The 19,210-nt window shown below is 43.9% G+C and overlaps 1 protein-coding gene across 46 annotated transcripts in view; it reads right to left on the bottom strand.

The window, feature by feature from the left end:
- Window positions 1-18,325, bottom strand: part of Map4 (microtubule associated protein 4) — a 143,926-nt gene extending 125,601 nt beyond the window's left edge. For all 46 annotated transcript variants that reach the window (XM_076577094.1, XM_076577086.1, XM_076577088.1 and 43 more), the window contains exon 1: window positions 18,194-18,325. The gene's annotated coding sequence lies outside the window, so the exon portion shown is untranslated. The remainder of the gene's footprint in view (window positions 1-18,193) is intronic.
- Window positions 18,326-19,210: the final 885 nt, after the last annotated feature.

Below are 19,210 nucleotides of genomic sequence, written 5' to 3'. Positions count from 1 at the left end.
GTTACTCTCATCCTATCTGAGCATCACAGATTACTTACTGATAAGAGAGCTCAACAATGCTTGTAATGTCTATATTGTCAACAAAAGTCTCAAGCTAAAGCTAAGGATCTAGTTTAGTGGTAGAGTGTTCACCTAGCAAACAAATGCCCTGAATTTGAGATACCTCCAAATAGCACTTGTGTCAACACCCATACAGTGGCTGACAGCCATCTGTAACTCCAGTTATAGGGTTCTCCCTTTTCTTTCTCTCTCTCTCTCTCCTCTCTCCTCTCTCTCTCTCTCTCTCTCTCTCTCTCTCTCTCTCTCTCTCTCTCTGGTTTTTTCGAAACAGGGTTTCTCTGTGAAGTTTTGGTGCCTGTCCTAGATCTCGCTCTGTAGACCAGGCTGGCCTCGAACTCACAGAAATTCGCCTGGCTCTGCCTTCCAAGTACTGGGGATTAAAGGGTGGGTTCTCCCTTTTCTAACCTCTGTGGGAACTGCACACATGGTGTACCTATTCACTTAAACACTTAAAATAAATTATATCTAATAAAATTTCAATTCCAGGTGTGGTCATCCACACATTTAATCCCAGCACTTGAGAGGCAGGTGGATCTCAAGTTCAAAGCCAACTTGGTCTCCAGACCTAGTTCTAAGATAGCCAGGGCTACACTAAAAAACACTGACTTGGGGCAAAAAAGATAAATGGAACTGCTTTCTTAGACATATAAAGTGCAAGACAACCACAAGGAAGAAGATCCTGTCAAAAAGAAGATTTAAGCTATGCAAGGCTCGGGCCTGAAACCTCAGCACTTGGAAAGCTGAAGCAGTAGGATCAGGAATCTGAGGCCAGCCCAGAGCAAGAACACTGGTCCCCACAATAAAATAACAAAATAATAAAAATAAAATAAAGTAGGAGACTTAGAAGAAAACCATAATGTAGGACTGGAGCTGTAACTCCATTGGTGGACTAATAATCACCATGTCATGGGTTCAAATACTAACACCTCATAAAATTAGGTGTGGCTGGTCCTGGTGGCACAAAGCTGGGCATGGTGGAACACAGCTTTAATCCCAGCACTCGGGAGGCAGAGGCAGGCGGATCTCTGTGAGTTCAAGGCCAGCCTGGTCTTCAGAGTGAGTTCCAGGACAGCCAGGCCTACACAGAAACTCTGTCTCAAAAACACAAAAACAAACAAACAAAAAACCCCAAGTGTGGTGGTTCATACCTTTAATCCTAAACACTCTGGGAGTGGAGGAAGGAGGATTAGAATTCAAGGCAGTTCTCAAGTACAAAGCAGACCAGCCTGAACTACTTGAAACCCTATCACAGGGGAAGGGAAAGGAAGGAAGGAGCAGGAGGGAGGGGAGAAGAGGAGAAGGAAGAAAAACATTTTGTGAGATGGAAAGAGGAAGATCACTATAAGTCCAAGAGTAATAAAATTAGTCAACTATAAGGCCTGACTTGTTTTGTTGGTTTCTTTGTTTTAAATGTGTCTGTGTTTGAGTGCAAATGCCTAGAGCCAAAAGCATTGGATCCCCTTCAGGATGGCACTGGGGAAGTGGTTGTAGGCTGCCCAATACTGGTGCTGGGAAACGAACATGGATCATTGTCACGAGCAGTATATATACCATAATTTTAGCTACTGAGACATTTTTTTCAGCCATTCTTTCGGTTTTTGAGATGAGATCTCACGTAGTCCAGATTAGTCTGAAATTTGATATGCATTCTACCCATGAAAAAGTTTGAGCACCGTTTAAAAAACCAATATAGCCAATCCCATTTTTGCTATTATTTATAGGTTCATGAAAGAAATACTTCATAAATTTCCCTAAGAAATAATACATAGAAATCAACTTACGGTTTCTACTGAACTCTCATAAGTATCTGATACTTAGTGTTTCAAATCCCAGAAACAAAGGATAGCTAAGAGGAAGACATGTAGAGGAAGAGAGACAGAATTGTGCGAATTACCTTTCCAGGACTTCAGGAAACATTTTATAATTGGAAAGAATGGGCTTAACTGTCCTGGAACTCGATTTGTAGACCAGGCTGGCCTCAAACTCAGAGATTCACCTGCCTCTGCCTCCCAAGTGCCGGGATTAAAGTAGTACACCACCACCGCCTGGCTGCAAGGTAATTTTTTTAAATAAAGTAGAAACAATCCATATGTCTATTTATGGATGAATGGATTAACATTACAAAGAATATCCACATAATAGAATATCATTTTGGCATAAAATGAACTCCTGCTACAGCACAGATAAACCTGAAAGCATTACACTAGCTGACAAAGTGTCATTTACTGTATTCATTTATAAGATACATGCAGAATACTGGCAGGAAGATTAGTTGCCAGGGGTTGGTCGAATGGGGAAAAACTGCTTGCTAATGAGTATGGGGTTTCTTTGGGGGGTGATCAAATGTTCTGGAATTAGGTAGTAGTGATAGTCACAGAATATCATGTATATACCAAAAAACCACCAAATTATATGATTTTAAATGGTGAGTTTTATCTCTGCATTGCATCTTCATGTTTTTTTAAGTCAAATGACAAATCTGTGAAAACATATGGAAACCAGACTAGGATCAAAAGTGGTCAAAAGCAGCTTTCTAGGCAGGCAAACTGGGACTGCAACCAAGTCTGAGGTCAGACTCTCAGCTATACAACAAGTTATAGGCCAAACAGATTATGTAATAAAGCCATTTCAAAACACACAAGCACAGGGGCTACAGAAAGTTAAGAGCACTTCTTGCAAAGGACTCCATTTGGTTTCCAGCACCCACAAAGCAGCTCTAAGTCACCCATAACTCCAGTTCCAGGAGATTCAACGCCTTCAGTACCCCCTGAGAACCAGGTACACATACATACATGCAGGCAAATAATTGTGCAGATTAAATAAATTTTTTAAAAAATTAAACACAAACATAAACATGTTTCCTAAGGATCAGCACGGCTTAACAGGTAAAGGGACCATGTAAACTGACAACTGAGTTCAATCCCCAGAATCTGTGAAGAAAACCAACACTCCACCACATGCATGCTTGCTATGCATGCTCCCTCTCTCTCTCTCTCCTACCTCCCTCCCCCAACACACACACACACACACACCTTACATTGTTAGTTCTCTTTATCCTCCTCCCTTAAACTCAGAAATAACTCATCTGTCACCCTTAAATGCTACCCAAAACAATACTTATTGCCAATTATCCGTTCTTCCTATAAGAAAATGACTCCAGGGCTCTCCTGAATTCTCTCAAAGCATTTCTACTCCTGAAGGATCAAGTAGGTTAAGCCAAATGAACTGTATTTCAAAGAATTTCAAACAGTCTAATAAAATAGAATTCAGGAATCACCATTAGAGGAATCCCTTTTCTTAAGGGTCTCTACACTCTGCTCTCACACCCATACCACTTATCCCTAATTTCCCCTTAAACTTTTATTGCTCTAGAATACACACATCCTCTTCAAAGCTTCATGGGGGAATGGGCATTAATTAGGCAGAAGATATATCTATTACCCATATCTTGTCACTCTAAAGAATCAAGACAGATATGGTGGTGCATACTTGTAATCCCCAAACCTGGGAGGCTGAGGGGAAAAAAATTAAAAGTTCAAGGTCAGCCTAAGCTAAAAAACAAGACCCTGTCTCAAAATACCACACACACACACTTCATAGCTACCATTTATAAAGATCTAGCTGATAGTCAGTTAACCTGGAGCATCATGAACTTCAGCCTGCCTGGACTAGATAGCAAGAGCCTGTCTTTAAAAAATTATGCCAGAAAAAAATATATATTAAAGTCATAGAAAACTACTGAAGTTCTAATAAATAAAGGAATACAATTTAAAAAAAAAATCTAGCTGTTATGTTCAGCTTTAATATGTAAAATATTTTAATCCTAAATGTTCATACAAACCACAGTGGAAAAGAGAACCAAGGTCTCTTTTGGAAATACTCCCTAAAGCAATAAAGAGAAAATAAAGCATGAGATTAAGTTGAGCTCTAATTATATCCTATTAAGTTCTGATGTTGACACTAAGGTTTTTTTGTTTGGTTTGGTTTGGTTTGTTTTTTTTGAGACAGGGTTTCTCTGTGAAACAGTCCTGGCTGTCCTGCAACTCCCTCTATAGACCAGGCTGGCCTCGAACTCACAGAGCTTTACCTGCCTTTGCCTCCCAAGTGCTGGGATTAAAGGCATACTCCACCACTGCCTGGCTGACACTAAGTTATTTTTTAAGCCCTCAAGAGAAAACTAGAAAAAGAAAATGACAGTTATATAGACGCCAAAAAGAAAACAGAGGCACAAAGTACTCTAAGCAGATTTAAAAAGATTCCCTTACCACAGCATGGTATGGTGACCTGTAAACCCAGGACTTGGGAGGTGGAAACAGGAAGATCAAATGTTCAAGGCCCACCTTAGCTATACAGCAAGTTCAAGATCAGTATATGGTACATGGGATGGGACCATGTCTTTTTTTTTTTTTTTTTTTAAAGATTTATTTACTTATTGTGTATACAGTATTCTGTTTGCATGTATCCCTGCAGGCCAGAAGAGGGAGCCAGATCTCATTACAGATGGTTGTAAGCCAACATGTGGGTGCTGGGAATTGAACTCAGGACCTCTGGAAGAACAGCCAGTGTTCTTAACCTCTGAGCCATCTCTCCAGCCTGGGACCATGTCTTAAAAAAGAAAAATTCAACCAGGTAGTGGTGGTGGTGGTGCACATCTTTAATTCCAGCACTTGGGAGGCAGAGGTAGGTGAATCTCTTTGAGTTTCTTGACAGCCAAGACTATTACACTGAGAAACCCTGTCTCATAAAAAAAGGCAGTGGTGGCACAAACCTTTAATCCCAACACTTGGGATGCAGAGGTTTTGTGAGTTTGAGGCCAGCCTGGTCTACAGAGTTCCAGGACAGCTTAAGCTACACAGACAAACCCTGACTGGGGAAGTTGGGGGAGAAAAAGAAAAATTAACTGGGTGGTGGTGGTGGTGGTGGTGGTGGTGGTGGTGGTGGTGGTGGTGGTGGTGGTGGTGGTGGTGCACACCCTTTGATCCCAGCACTTGAGAGTTCAAGGCCCACCTGGTCTACAGAACCAGTTCCAGGACAGCCAGGTCTACACAGAGAAACCCTGCCTTAGAAAAAAAAGAAAAGAAAGAAAACAAAAAGAAAAATTCCACTATATACCAACGCAGCCAGATTAAGTGTAGGTCTCACTTCTCATCAACAGATGGAGACTACTACAGAGATGCCCAACTGGGCAAAGTACAGAGAGTAAGAAAGTGGCCATGGGTTGCACCAATCCCAATTAGTAGCTACAATGCAACCCCTACTCCTACAGCTCAGGAAAAACCAAGAAAAAGTGGAAAAAAAGAAGAGCCAGCTAGGACCTGTCCTTGGGGCATGGCCTGGCTTTTTGGAACCTAGGGCCTATGCTGAGACACTTTGCTCAGCCTTGGTGTAGGGAGGAGGGGACTAGACCCACCTCAACTGAATCTACCAGGCTGGGCTGACTCCCCAGGGGAGACCTTGCCTTGGAGGAAGTGAGAATGGGGGGCAGATGGGGGGGGGAGACTGGGGGGGAGGAAGGACAGGGGAATCTGTGGCTGATATGTAAAATTAAATTAATTATAAAATAAAAATATTTTTTAAAAAAATAAAAATAAATAAAACAAAATTTAAAAAAAAGAGGAGCCAGAAGATCAAGATGCCTGCTGTCAAGTGTCCTTTGGTCATGAAATTACAACCATATGGTTGCCTAGACAAGACCTGCATAGCAAAAAAATATGCCAACATGGAGGGGAAATTTCACAAGGTCCTATCCTAGATGAAGAGCTACAGGTGAAGAGATCAGTTTTCTCTGGGAATGAAGCCCTGAACTCAATCACAAGAGTTCAGCCTTAATTAAACAAATGTACAGATGAGCAGCACTAAATGGACTCAGCAGAGAGAGTGATTAAATTGAGAGCCAGGTGATGGTGGTGAATGCCTTTAATCCCAGCGCTTAGGAGGTAGAGCCAGGCGGATCTCTGTGAGTTCAAGGCCAGCCTGGGCTACATAGTGAGTTCCAGGACCGGCTCCAAAGCTATACAGAGAAACCCTGTCTTGAACCCCGCCCCCCAAAATAAATAAATTAATTAAATTTAAAAATTTAAGCTAAAAAATAAAAATGTTGGGGCCTGGAGAGATGGCTCAGAGGTTAAGAGCACTGACTGCTCTTCCAGAGGTCCTGTGTTCAATTCCCAGCAACCACAAGGTGGCTCACAACCATCTGTAATGAGATCTGGCTCCCTCTTCTGGCCTGAAGGGATACATGCAAGCAGAACACTGTATATTTAATAAATAAATCTTTTAAATAAATAAATAAATAAATAAATAAAGATGTTTTGTTGGGAGGCAGAGCCAGGCAGATCTCTGTGAGTTCGAGGCCAGCTTGGTCTACAGAGCGAGACCCAAGACAGGCACCAAAACTACACAAAGAAACCCTGTCTCAAAAAACCAAAAAAAATAAAAATAAAATAAATAAAAAACAAAAATGTTTTAATTCCTTAGGACAATAGACAGAAACTGGCAAAGAATATAGGAATGTAAAAAGTCAAACAGTTCTGTGTTACCAGAATGGTCCATCTGCATGTCTGGGCTGATGGTATCAAGAACATCAGCAATCCTGAACATCAGCAATGCTAAAAAAGGAAGCAAAGGCCAGGTCCTTATAAGGCCATGATCCAAATCATAGTCTGTTTTTTCTTTTCTTTTGAGACTGAGTCTCACTACAAAGCCCTGGCTAGCCTGGAACTCCCTATGAAGATGCTGAAACTAATAGAAATCTGCCTACCACTGCTTCCCCAATGCTCGGATTTAAAATGTTCCATACATAGAGACAGGAGGATCAAGGCCAGCCTGGTCTACAGCGTGAGTTCCAAGGACAGGCTCCAAAGCTAGAGAAACCCTGTCTTGCGGGGGAGGGGGGAGGGGGGTGTACATCATACCACACTTGACATTATTTTATTTTTGTTTGGGTGTTTTGTTTTGTTTAGACTGGGTCTTACTCCGCAGCTGAAGTTGGCTTGAAACTCATTAGATAGCTCAAGCTGACCTCAGGCTTGCACCCACCCATCTTCTCACCTAGGCATCTCAAGTGCTCAAACTACAGGTATGAGGCACAATGGCTGGTTTTCGTCATTGACGATTTTTGTGGTGTTTAAGCAGAGTGTCACTGAGAAATTTAAAGTAACTGACAATTACAGAAAGGGAAATTTCTGTGAACTTCACAAGCAAGTTAAACAAGTATAGAATAATCAGCCCCAGACCTAGGAAAACAGCAAAATATTGTCCTATCTCATCAGTTTAGATACACTGCACTAACCCCAGCTCTGGCATCATTATTATGCACCAAGAAGAAGCAATATGAAAACACAAAGGAGGAGAAATCCTGGGATTTTTTTTCCCTTTTTAAAATGAGATTTAGTCTGTATGTATGCATACACATGACACTCAAGTGTGATGGTCAGAGCAGTTTTCAGGAGTCAATTCTCACCTTCCACCACATAGGCTCCAGGGATCAAATCAAGCACCTTTTACTCACTGAACTATTTCACAGGCCCCTTTTTTGTTTTTCTTTTAAGATTTATTTCTTTTTATTTCATGTCTCTGAGTGTTTTGCCTGCATGTATGACTTGTGTGCCTAGTGCCCACAAGAGGGCATCAGGTCCCCTAGAACTAGAGTTACAGAAGAGTGTAAGCAGTCATGCAGGTGCTAAGAACAAAACCTGGGTCCATCTCCAAGAACAGCAAATGCTATCATCCACTGAGATGTCTCTCTAACCCCCTTTCTTAAAAATAAAGAACAGGTTTCATATAGCCCAGGTTGGCCTAGAATATACCATGTAGCTTACTTATGATGACCGTGAATTTCTGATTCTCTTGCTGGGATTACAGATGTGTCCCACCATGCCAGATTTATTGAGTGCTAAAAATTTAATCCTGTATACTAGTCAAAGTACTCTACCAAGCAACATCCCTAGTCCTGGGATTCATTCTCTAAGGATGTAAAACATCTATATAAATAAAATGTTTCAATGGGGTAGGGGAAATCAAAAACACAAATACAGAAAAACAACAAAAGGACAAAGATGTGGCGTCATAGAATTTCTAAGGGAAAAAAGTAGAAATAAGCAATAAGTACCAGACAAGTATAAACTAGCATTGAAAAATAGCAAGATCCCCAAGAGTTGGCTCAGCAATTAAGAGCGCTCGTTGGTCTTGCTGAAGACCTGGGTTTGATTCTCAATACCCACGTGGCGGCTTAGAACTGACTGTAACTCTGGGCTCATGGGATCCAACAACCTCCATAGGCACCAAGAATGCAGACACACATGCAGGCAATACATAATCATAAAATCTAACATAATAAATAATAAAAAGGAAAAGAAAATAGCAAGAAAAAGAGAACTTTGCAGGCTGGGGATATAGCTCAGTAATAGAATGATTACTCATAATGCCCAAGGCCCCAGGTTCAATCTCCAGTACAAGTGAAAGAACCAACAAATCTGAAAAGAATTTATTCTAAAGTAGCACTGATGGAAACTGACAATCTAGTTTAATTCTTGGAGTGCAGGGATGGGATCACACGGACTTTTATTTGAGATTGAGTTTTATATAACCAAGTTGACCTTCAAATCCTGAGCTAGTTTGAAATAATCAGAGCCAGGCATGATGCTACACACCTTGGATCTTTAATGCCAGCACTTGGGAGGCAGATGCAGGAAGCCAGCCTGCTCTATAGAGTTCCAGGACAGTCAGGAATACACAGAGAAACCCTGTTCAAAAAAAATTATATATATATATATATATATATATATATATATATATATATATATATAAAGAATTATCAGGAAAAGCTTTTCAAAATGATAGATTTGGGGCTGGTGAGATGGCTTAGCAGGCCCTTAAAGCCTAATGAATTTATCTCATTCCCAGAGACCTACATGCTAAAAGGAAAGAACCAACATTCCTAAATTGTCCTCTGACCTCCACATGAATCACCTGAGCACCCTCATACACACACACAAAATAAAAGGTCATAAAAAAGAAAAATAAAAGACACATTTGCAAACCTGGAATTGGTAGCCAGCAGCAGTCACTGCCTACTATTGTCATTTTTTTTTTTTTTTGAGACAAGGTCTATGTAGCTCTGTAGCTGAAGAAAGGGAGACACTGCCAGCCACATGTAAGTAGCAACATGTAAGATACTGGTAAGCCACAAGCCATGTGGCAAGGTATAGATTTATAGAAATGGGTTAATTTAAGATGTAAAAACTAGATAACTAGAAGCCTGAGCCATTAGGCCAAACAGTTTAAATAATATAAGAGTCTGTGTGTTTACTTTATAAGTGGGCTGCGGGACTGCCGGGGCTTGGCGGGAGCTGGAGAAAAACTCTCCAGCTACAAATGGCACCCAATGGGTTGGCAAGAGTTTCCACCTAAAACCTGAGAAAAAAGATTCTAAAATAGAGCTAAAAACAGCTTCCTAGTTGAAGTTAGCGGCAGCCTGTGGGTTTGAGCTACTCTTTGGCGGGTTCATGGTATGCAGGCTTGACCTACCCTATGTTACACAGAGGTGTCTCCAAGCTGTGCACTATGCTGTGTGTTGGATACAGTTTTTGCTAGTTAAACAAACAAAAAAAAAAGTTTCTGGGCTACACGCTACTTTGATAAACGCATAGACCCACTGTTTCTAAGAGTTGATGGCTCCCAGAGCTGTCGATAAACTGTACCACCGCCATGTTGGGAAGCTGAGGTGCGAGGAGCCATCAGCCACAGCAGCCGTTTTGGTCTTACAAATGCTGCAGCTTAAAGCAATAGATTCACAATAAGACAGATTCAGATGGAACAAGACTTTAAATGCTTTACAATGTGTGTAAAAATGCACGCAGGCTTGGAAGAGAGAGAAAAAGGAATATATACAGTTATATAAAAAATAGTTTTTAAATATAAAGTCTTTAAAAAGACAGTAAAGGTAGTATAAAAATGAGCCATGTAAAGATGGATAATACACAGAGAATCTGGATTGTGTTGTCTATGGGATTCTTTTTTTTTTTTTTTTGGTTTTTTTTTTTTTTTTTTTTTTTTTTTGGTTTTTTGAGACAGGGTTTCTCTGCGTAGTTTTGCGCCTTTCCTGGAGCTCACTTGGTAGCCCAGGCTGGCCTCGAACTCACAGAGATCCGCCTGGCTCTGCCTCCCAAGTGCTGGGATTAAAGGCGTGTGCCACCACCGCCCGGCGTCTATGGGATTCTTAACTGCAGAAAAACATTTGATGGTAAAAGCTGTTGAGTTAAGCCAATACATATATTTTAAAGATACCTTGACTTCAAAATTTGGATATAAGGATATGTTGCTTTGGAAAGGAGGCTCTCCTTTTGTTTCCACAGAAAGCCAGAGGCTATGGATTTGTTCCAGATTAAGATACATCAGGTTTGACCAGCCAAGACCCCCTGAAAGGTCTCCTGTGACACCATGGCTGAGATGATCCAACATCCAGAACGGTTTCAAGGCAACTGGCTCAGACAATACACCCTCATGGACTACTCCATAATCCTAAAATTTTCATGTCCCCATAAGAATACAGCACCCCCATCCAGCAGGAAGTAGTAAGATATGCCCAAATTCCCAAACATGCCAAGCTGGCTTTGGAGATGGAATTGGCTTACTCCTTCTCTAAACTAAAACATATTGCCCATAAAAAAAAAAAAAAAAGTTAAGAGATTCTTTTGTCCCATATCAGAAGAGCCCTCTGGTGTGAGACAGAGAAAAACCAATATTTTTATTTAAAACAGGTTAATTATAAATACAATATCTTCCTAAAAGAAGAGGGGAATATGATATAGATATATAGGACATAAATATGATAGAATAAAAGGGTAGATTGCTGAACCAACTTTTAAAGAGCAACCAATTGTTTGAAATGTTTTACTTTGGTATGGATTTTAGTTTATTGATACAAATTTAAAGTCAATTTTGGGGTTGGGGATTTAGCTCAGTGGTAGAGCACTTGCCTAGCAAGCGCAAGGCCCTGGGTTCAGTCCTTAGCTCCAGACAAAAAAAAGACAAAAATCAATTTTTATACTGTATATATATTCCTACTCTCATTTGAGGTATTATGTTTATGTAACTCATTTACATTGTAATGGATGATTAAGAAATACAGATTAATAATTAGTCTTCTATGATAGTCAAACTTGTACCATGTTAAGTTTTCTAGGAATACATAGATATATTTCATCTAGATAAGTAATCTTCAAACACTTCAAAGACCTACAGAATATGGCATTTAAAATGTTTTAAAAATTTAAACTTTCTGGACAGTAAGACATGTCTACTCCTGGCAGGACCAATTTATTTCAGAGAGGAGGATGGGCATCGAAGACACTCCATATGGAGTTTATCTTCTTGGCAAAAATAGCCATTTGGGCAAAAAACTGTTCTTGCCTGGACTGCTTGATTGACTGGACATGCAGGACCCATAGGAAGATGACCACTGAACTTTGCTTGGCAAAATGGTCCTTCAGGTTCCTGCTTCGCAGAGGAAACTGCCAGACTTCTACAGGACACAGAAAAAATGACTGGGAGACTTTAGGCCTGTGGGCTGAAGACAGATGCCCCAACTTTACAAAGGAACTTTGGATAACTGTCCAGGCTGCCAGCTGTCTCTGTCTACTCTCGCAAGACTCCCGAAAGTTGCTTGTGTCCATCTCCCATTTTTCAAGTAGTATTACATCCTTCTGAGGTCTTTGATGTAGTTGAAGACTAGATAGTAATAATTTTCCTTAGTTATGATAAAAGATAAGTTAGATATGAAACCTCAGACACACAAATATAGGGTAGATAGGATATCTTCTTTAATTTTGCCAAATACAAATAGACTAGGTATTATAAATAGACTAGACATTGTAACTGTAATTCTTGCTTGATAATTGTTTTTGTTATATATAATTTTACTATGTGAAAGTTAAAACCTTCCTTTTTGTTTTTTTTTTTTTTTGTTGTTTTTTTTTTTTTTTTGGTTTTTTCGAGACAGGGTTTCTCTGTGTAGCTTTGCGCCTTTCCTGGAACTCACTTGGTAGCCCAGGCTAGCCTCGAACTCACAGAGATCCGCCTGCCTCTGCCTCCCAAGTGCTGGGATTAAAGGCGTGCGCCACCACCGCCCGGCTCCTTTTTGTTTTTTTTAAAGATTTATTTATTATATATACAGCATGTATGCCTGCAGGCCAGAAGAGGGTACCAGATCTCATTATAGATGACTGTGAGCCACCATGTGGTTGCTGGGAATTGAACTCAGGACCTCTGGAAGAGCAGCCAGTGCTCTTAACCTCTGAGCCATCTCTCCAGCCCCCAAAACCTTCCTTTTTGAAAAAAAAAGAAAGGGGGAAGTGCTGTGGGATGTTCTGTATGTTAAATGTGTTGCTCTGATTGGTTAATAAATAAAATGCTCATTGGCCAGTAGCCAGGCAGGAAGTATAGGCGGGACAAGCAGAGAAGAGAATTCTGGGAACAGGAAGGCTGAGTCAGGAGACGCCAGCCTGCTGCCCAGGGAACAGCATGTAAAGGCAACAGGTAAAGCCACGGAACATGTGGAGACCTATAGATTAATAGAAATGGGCTGAGTTTAAGTGTAAGAGCTAGTCAGTCAGTGGTAGGCCTGAGCTAATGGCCAAGCAGTTTAATTAATATAAGTGGTTGTGAGATCTGTGGAGCTGGGCAGGACTTGAGAAAACTTCAGCTACAAAGCTCTGGTGGCCAAATTCAGATCTGCCTCTACCTCTCAACTGTGAGGGATTAAAGGTGTGAGCCACTACACTCAGCTAGGCTCCTTATCTTTGTAGTCATCATCACCATCACCCCTAAACACCTCAAATGTATTCTATTGCTAGCTGGCAATTTCACTTCTGTCCCTGCCTCCCATCTACCCACAGGACTCATGAGATTACAGATGCTCACCCATTCCCACTCTCTCACCCGAACTACATAGCTATCTCCCTCTGCTAACACATCCACTGTGCCCTTATTTATGAAGGTTCTGCAAGTTCAAACTCAGGTCCCAGGCTTGCACAGCAAGAACATTACCCACTGAGCCATCTTTTCTTGAGATAGTTTTCACCATGTAGCCCAGGCTGTCCTAACTCATCATCTTCACACCGTTCCTTTGTTTTTTTCCTTTGGTTTTTCCAGACAGGATTTCCTCTCTGTAGCCCTGGATGTCCTCAGACTCAAAGATATGCCTGCCTCTGCCTCCCAATACTAGAATTAAAGGTGTGAGCCACCACACCTAGCATGCCTCTCCCTTTTTTCAACTCTTCTATAAATCTAAAATTATTTCAAAATAAGATTTTTTTACTGCATTTCTTTGCAGAATGTGGTAACACATGCCATTATTTCCAACACTTAGAAAACGGTAACAGGCCGGGCGTTGGTGGCGCACGCCTTTAATCCCAGCACTCGGGAGGCGGAGGCAGGCGGATCTCTGTGAGTTCGAGGCCAGCCTGGGCTACCAAGTGAGCTCCAGGAAAGGCGCAAAGCTACACAGAGAAACCCTGTCTCGAAAAACCAAAAAAAAAAAAAAAAAGAAAACGGTAACAGAAGCCTGAGGGTGGTGGTGAATGCCTTTAGTTCCAGCACTTGGGAAGCACAGGCAGGTGGGCCTCTGGATCAAGGAAACTCACAATAGTTGAGGTTCCAGGACAGCCAAGGCTACAAGGAGAAACTGTCTCCAAAAAGGAAACTGAAGGATCTGGAGTCAAAGCCAGCCCGGGTTACATAGGGAAATCTTGTTCCAAAAAACAAAACCTTTTTGCCACTGTAAAATAAAGTGATGGCAGGTTTGGTGGCACTTGCCTCTAATGTCAGCACCTGGGCAGCAAAGGCAGGATAACCATGAGGCCAGCTTGGGCCAACAGTGAGGTACTGCCTATGGGAAAAAGTGGGCAGGGCGGTGGTGGCCCACGCCTTTAATCCCAGCACTCAGGAGGCAGAGGCAGGTAGATCTTTGTGAGTTTGAGGGCAGCCTGGGCTACAGAGTGAGTTCCAGGAAAGGCACAAAGCTACAGAGAAACCCTGTCTCAAAAAAACAAAAAAGCAAAAAAAAGTGGGGAAGGGTTACAATCTACTTCTCAATTCTAATTTTCTTGCATCTTATGGAAAACTAAAACTTACATATCAACTACTCATGCTTGATATTTAAAAAAAAAAGGTTGGGGGGACTGGGAATGCAGCTGGGCAGCAGAGCTTTCATCTACCACATGTAAAAGTTTCAGCCTGCTGGGAGGCAGTGGTGCAGGCCTTCGATACTACTAGGAGGCAGAGCCAGGCTGAGCTCTGTAAGTTTGAGGCCAGTGTGCCTTAAGGAGTCCAGGACAGGCACCAAAACTACACAGAGAAATCCTGCCTAAAAAAAAAAAAAAAAAAAAAAAAAAAAAAAAAAAAAAAACAAGCCGGGCGGTGGTGGCGCACGCCTTTAATCCCAGCACTGGGGAGGCAGAGCCAGGCGGATCTCTGTGAGTTCAAGGCCAGCCTGGGCTACCAAGTGAGCTCCAGGATAAGTGCAAAGCTACGCAGAGAAACCCTGTCTCGGGAGAAAAAAAAAAAAAGTTCCAGCCCTTGAACTGGGTGTGGTGTTACATGAATTCAAAGTCAGTCTGGCCTATATAAGACCCCATTCTCAATAATAATAATCCACAAATTTTATAAATTGTTAACTACAAAAGTCTACAGTCAAAATTGAATCACCAAATTCAGAAACAAGGTTAGGAAAAATCAAATCTCTAGCTAAAGCTAAGCTATCTAGCTATAAGAAATCCCAAAGCTAGATATGGAGATATAACAGTGATATTCCTAAGCAAGAAAGAATATGGCTTGAGTCCAGAAGCTCCAGACCAGCCTGGGCAACACAAGACCCCAATCTCAGGGGGAAAAGAGATTCCAGGTGCTTCCTTCACTTGTCAGCAAACAATGGAAAATGACTTTACTGTAGACTGTAACCTTATTTGTATATTTGAGATTTTAGCACAGGCACACTGTTAAACATATGAATGGATTTGTTTTTAAACCTGGGAAGGGAGAGAGAGTATTGGGACACACCCCAAGCTGGGTATGGTGACAGATGCCTGAAATCCTAGCATCTGAAAGGCTGACACATAAGCCCGCAGTGGTGGTTTTGCCTTTATGTCCACGCCTGTAATCCAGCACTCAGGAGGCTGACACAGGTGGATCTCTGAGTTGGAGGCCAGCCTGGTCTATGGAGGGAGTTCCAGGACAGTCTAGTCTACACAGACAAACTCTATCTTGAAGAAAAAAAAAGGGGGGGGGGGAATGATGCCTTTAATCCTAGCACTGGGGAGGCAGCGAAGGCTGCCAGTTCTCTTGAGTTCAAGGTCAGCCTGCAGGGGCTATTACACAGAGAAACCCTGTCTCAAAACACTAAAAAGGAAGGCTGAAGCAGGAGAACTGCCATGAGGCCAGTCCAGACTACATAGTAAAGTTCCAGGCCAGCCTGGGCTATAGAATAAAATATGTCTCCAAAAAAAAAAAAAGAAAGAAAGAAATCTAAAAAACAGAGGCTTGAGAGATAGCTCAGAGGTTAAGACTAACTGTTGCTCTGGCAGAGGAACCAAGTTTGGTTCACAGCACTCACAGCCATCTGTAAACTCCAGGTCTAAGGGAATCCAACCCCCTCCTTACTTCCATGGGCACCAGGCACACACATGGTGCACATAGAGACACAAGCAAAACACTTTGCATAAAGTTAAATCTAAAATGAAAATTTAAAAAATAATACAAGTCTCCAGAGGCACAGGGAAATGGATCTTTGTGGGTTCGAGGACAGCCAAAGATGGAGAGACCCTGTCACTGATTCAAAAAAAAAAAAAAAGATGATGATGATAATAATAATAATGGGAAGGTCTAATGGCTCAATGAGTACAAAAGCACTTGCTGCCAAGCCTGAGGACTTGAGTTCAATACCCAAAAAGCACATGGTAAATAAAGAAAACTGACTCCCAAAGTTGTCCTTGAACCTACACCCCACTCATGAAGTGGCACACGTACACACACAAACCAAATAAATATAAAAAATAAGCAAATAAAATACAATAAAAGACACACTCTTGCACTTTCCAACTTTAGTGTATGTGTTGTTAACAATAGGAAAAGAAGGCAAACTCAACTAAGCTTCAATAACTTGATTAAAATAAATATCCCTGAGAACATTCATTGCCCTCATTCCAATACTACAGTCAACTGTTTTACTGATTAGGCTACCAGGAACAATGGAGGTATTTTGGGCCAGTGGATAATTAAATCCAATTGTGTACAAGGCATCAATACTTTCAACACTCACTGGAACCTGATTTACCAATCTGCTGAGTTTGCTTTGCATGAGTATATTCCCTTTGAAAGAGAGAAAGAGAGAGAGAGAGAGAGAGAGAGAGAGAGAGAGAGAGAGAGAGAGAGAGAGAAGACCCAAAGTACCTGGAAGATGGCACTGGCTCAAAAAAACAATAGCTTTAATCACCTAACGCTAAATATGAAACGAGATTACAACTGAGATAAAAATATCACCTTTGAAAGGAAGTGGTATGGGCGATCAAACTCCATCAATTGAAAAGCCATCACCTGAACTCACTCCCATTCTAGAGAGTGGAGAAAAAGCAAAGTTACAAAGTTCCAAGTATCTGCTGCACTGTACAGATAGATGGAGTTTCTTGCTTAGCAACTGTAGTGTTGTCCACCAAACACACTGCCTGTCATAGTTAGGACCTGACAACTGTTCACTCTAAATCCATGTGCTCAACTTGGACTCAGGATTGATTTATAAAAATAGCTGCTGCTGTTGCTGGTCTTTGAATCTGCGCTGATGACTGGGCAGTGTTACCCTATAGGCCTAGAGCAGCTGTATTTCCCTCACCACACCCATTGCTCTGCCTACCCAGCCAAGCTGCCGGCAACCGCCCCCCCACCCGCTTGCCACCCTCCCGCCTCGCCCCCCCCCCCCCCCATCACTGCACCATACTATTCTCCCTCCTCCTGGGCTGAGTGAGCAAATTACAAGCACAAATATCCCCTGATGCAATGCCACAACCATCCCTGGGAAAGAGCAGAGGCAGTTGCCAAAAGCGCAGCAGTAGGGAAATGGGCGGGAGACACTCACAGGGAGCAAGAAACACTGCAGGGTCCCTGAGGAGAAATGCTGTAACTGGACCAGCGGAGGGAAAGGGGGATTCCGGAGAAAGCTGGGTAACACTAATCTTCCCTGAGAAGCATAGCTACACCACCCCACCTCACCCGGGGAGAGGGCGAGTTCTGGATTCCTAACACAAACCTGTGGGGAAATCAATCCCTTCCCCTAAAGCAGCAAACGCACTTAATCTGCACAATAATGGAGATAAGCAAAACCTCTCCAACACGCCCAGAAGGCAATCTCAACCAAAGCTGAGCTCCGGCTGTAACAGTCCAAAAGAGCTCGTCCCGTGTGCTAAATAAACCACAATCTCTGCTCTGAATAACGTTTCCAACGGCCGCTGCTAGTCCTGCTCCCCAAGTTTCCCGGCTCTGCATGCACCCTTACGGTGACCCCGCTGCATTCCCGAAGCCAGACACTAGAAGCGCATCAGTCCCCAAACTGTGCGGGGGCCCACGCACACAAGGGCTCGAGTTAAGATCTGCGGACCACCCCCCTCAGCCCCACCCATGACCCCCAAACCCGACACGCGGAGGCTCTCCTCAGTCCCCACACCCACTGACGCCCCTCCGGACGCCTGGAGAAACGTCCCCGCCGCTCTTCTGCATTCCCCCGAACCCCACCCAAGGCCCCAGGCTGTGGCCGACCCTCGGTGCCTGGACTCAGCACATGCCCAGGCTGAGGCAAGCCGCTCGGCTCCACAGCTCCGGACGCCCGCAAACAGGATCTCTTGGCCGGTCTCGCCCCCTACGGTCCCCTCCGAAGGCGCCGCCGAGACTCGGAAGGTCACGCCCGCAGGCCCCCCGCCGGGCCCCCTCTAGCAGCGACCCGGGCGTCCGCAGGCGGGCAGCCACCGCCCTTCCCCGCCTCGGGCGGGACCTGCAGGGGTCCCCAGCGGTCCCCAGGAGATCCTAGGGCAGTGTCTCGGGGGGACAGCGAAGAGGCCGACCCTCGGATCCCGACCTCGCCAGCACTCACCCGCCGCCGCCGCCACCAAGCCCAAGCCGGAGCCGCAAGAAGCCGGGAGAGGGCAGAGAGGAGCCGGGAGCAGCCGGGAGGAGCCGCGGGAGCCGCAGAGCAAGCCGGAGGGGCGGGGCGCAGGGAGGTGGCCGCTTCCTCGTCGCCCTCTTGAAGGCCGGCACGAAGGCGGGGCGTCCCCCACAACCAGCGGACGCCGCCCCAACCAATGGGCGCCCCCGAGGGGCGGGCCAAAGCGCCGCGAGCCAATCCACGCCGGCCCCTGCGCCTCGACCTCTCGGTGGAAGCGGCACGAGCGGCGGACGGTTGGCGAGGCGCGCGTCGGAGGTCTGGGCTGCGGCCTCCGGCCCGCGGGTACCGGAGCGAAGGGCGAGCCTCCGGCCGGCCCCGCCGTTCTGAGATGGCCACTGCTTCCTTTCCCAGCGGGGAGGATGCTGGTGTCAGGCGCACACGGCCTGGGTGCGGGTGGGCCCGAGTGGGCCCCGCGGGCGCTGACTGGTGGGCTCTATGATGTCATCTGGGAGGGGCGGGGGCGGGTCCTTGGGCCCTCGCCGCAGGGAACCCTGCCGGGCGGGCGAGCAGAGGGCACGACTCTGGGCAGCTCCCTAGAGCCGGCCTGGAAACGTGACTGGACCAAGTTGAGAAGAAGGGACATTGTTTATTGCAAAACTAATTATATAGTTTGGCGTGTATTTAAGTAACTTAATTTCATGTTTCTTTTAGTTTTATTCCGTTCAGTTACTTAAAAATCGCCTTTGTTTAGTTTTGATTTTTTTTGAGACAGTCTCACAGCATAGCACAGGCTGGCCTGACATTCACTATCACCCACCTGCCTCAAAGTGATGGCGGTCCTTCTGCCTCAGCCTCCCGAATTCCTGGGAGCCTCCACACCCGGCTTAATTACCTCCTCCTCCTCCTCCTCCACCCTCTCCTTTTTTTGAGACAGAGTCTCACTATGTTTGATTCACATTATATTGCCTGTGGATAGTACCGGTCTGGAAGAAATAATGGTACTTA

The sequence above is a fragment of the Peromyscus maniculatus genome, chromosome 7 (assembly GCF_049852395.1).
Source record: "Peromyscus maniculatus bairdii isolate BWxNUB_F1_BW_parent chromosome 7, HU_Pman_BW_mat_3.1, whole genome shotgun sequence".
Classification (NCBI taxonomy): domain Eukaryota; kingdom Metazoa; phylum Chordata; class Mammalia; order Rodentia; family Cricetidae; genus Peromyscus; species Peromyscus maniculatus.
The sequence above is the reverse complement of the archived record's forward strand: the minus strand, read 5'-3'. Positions and strand labels throughout refer to the sequence as shown.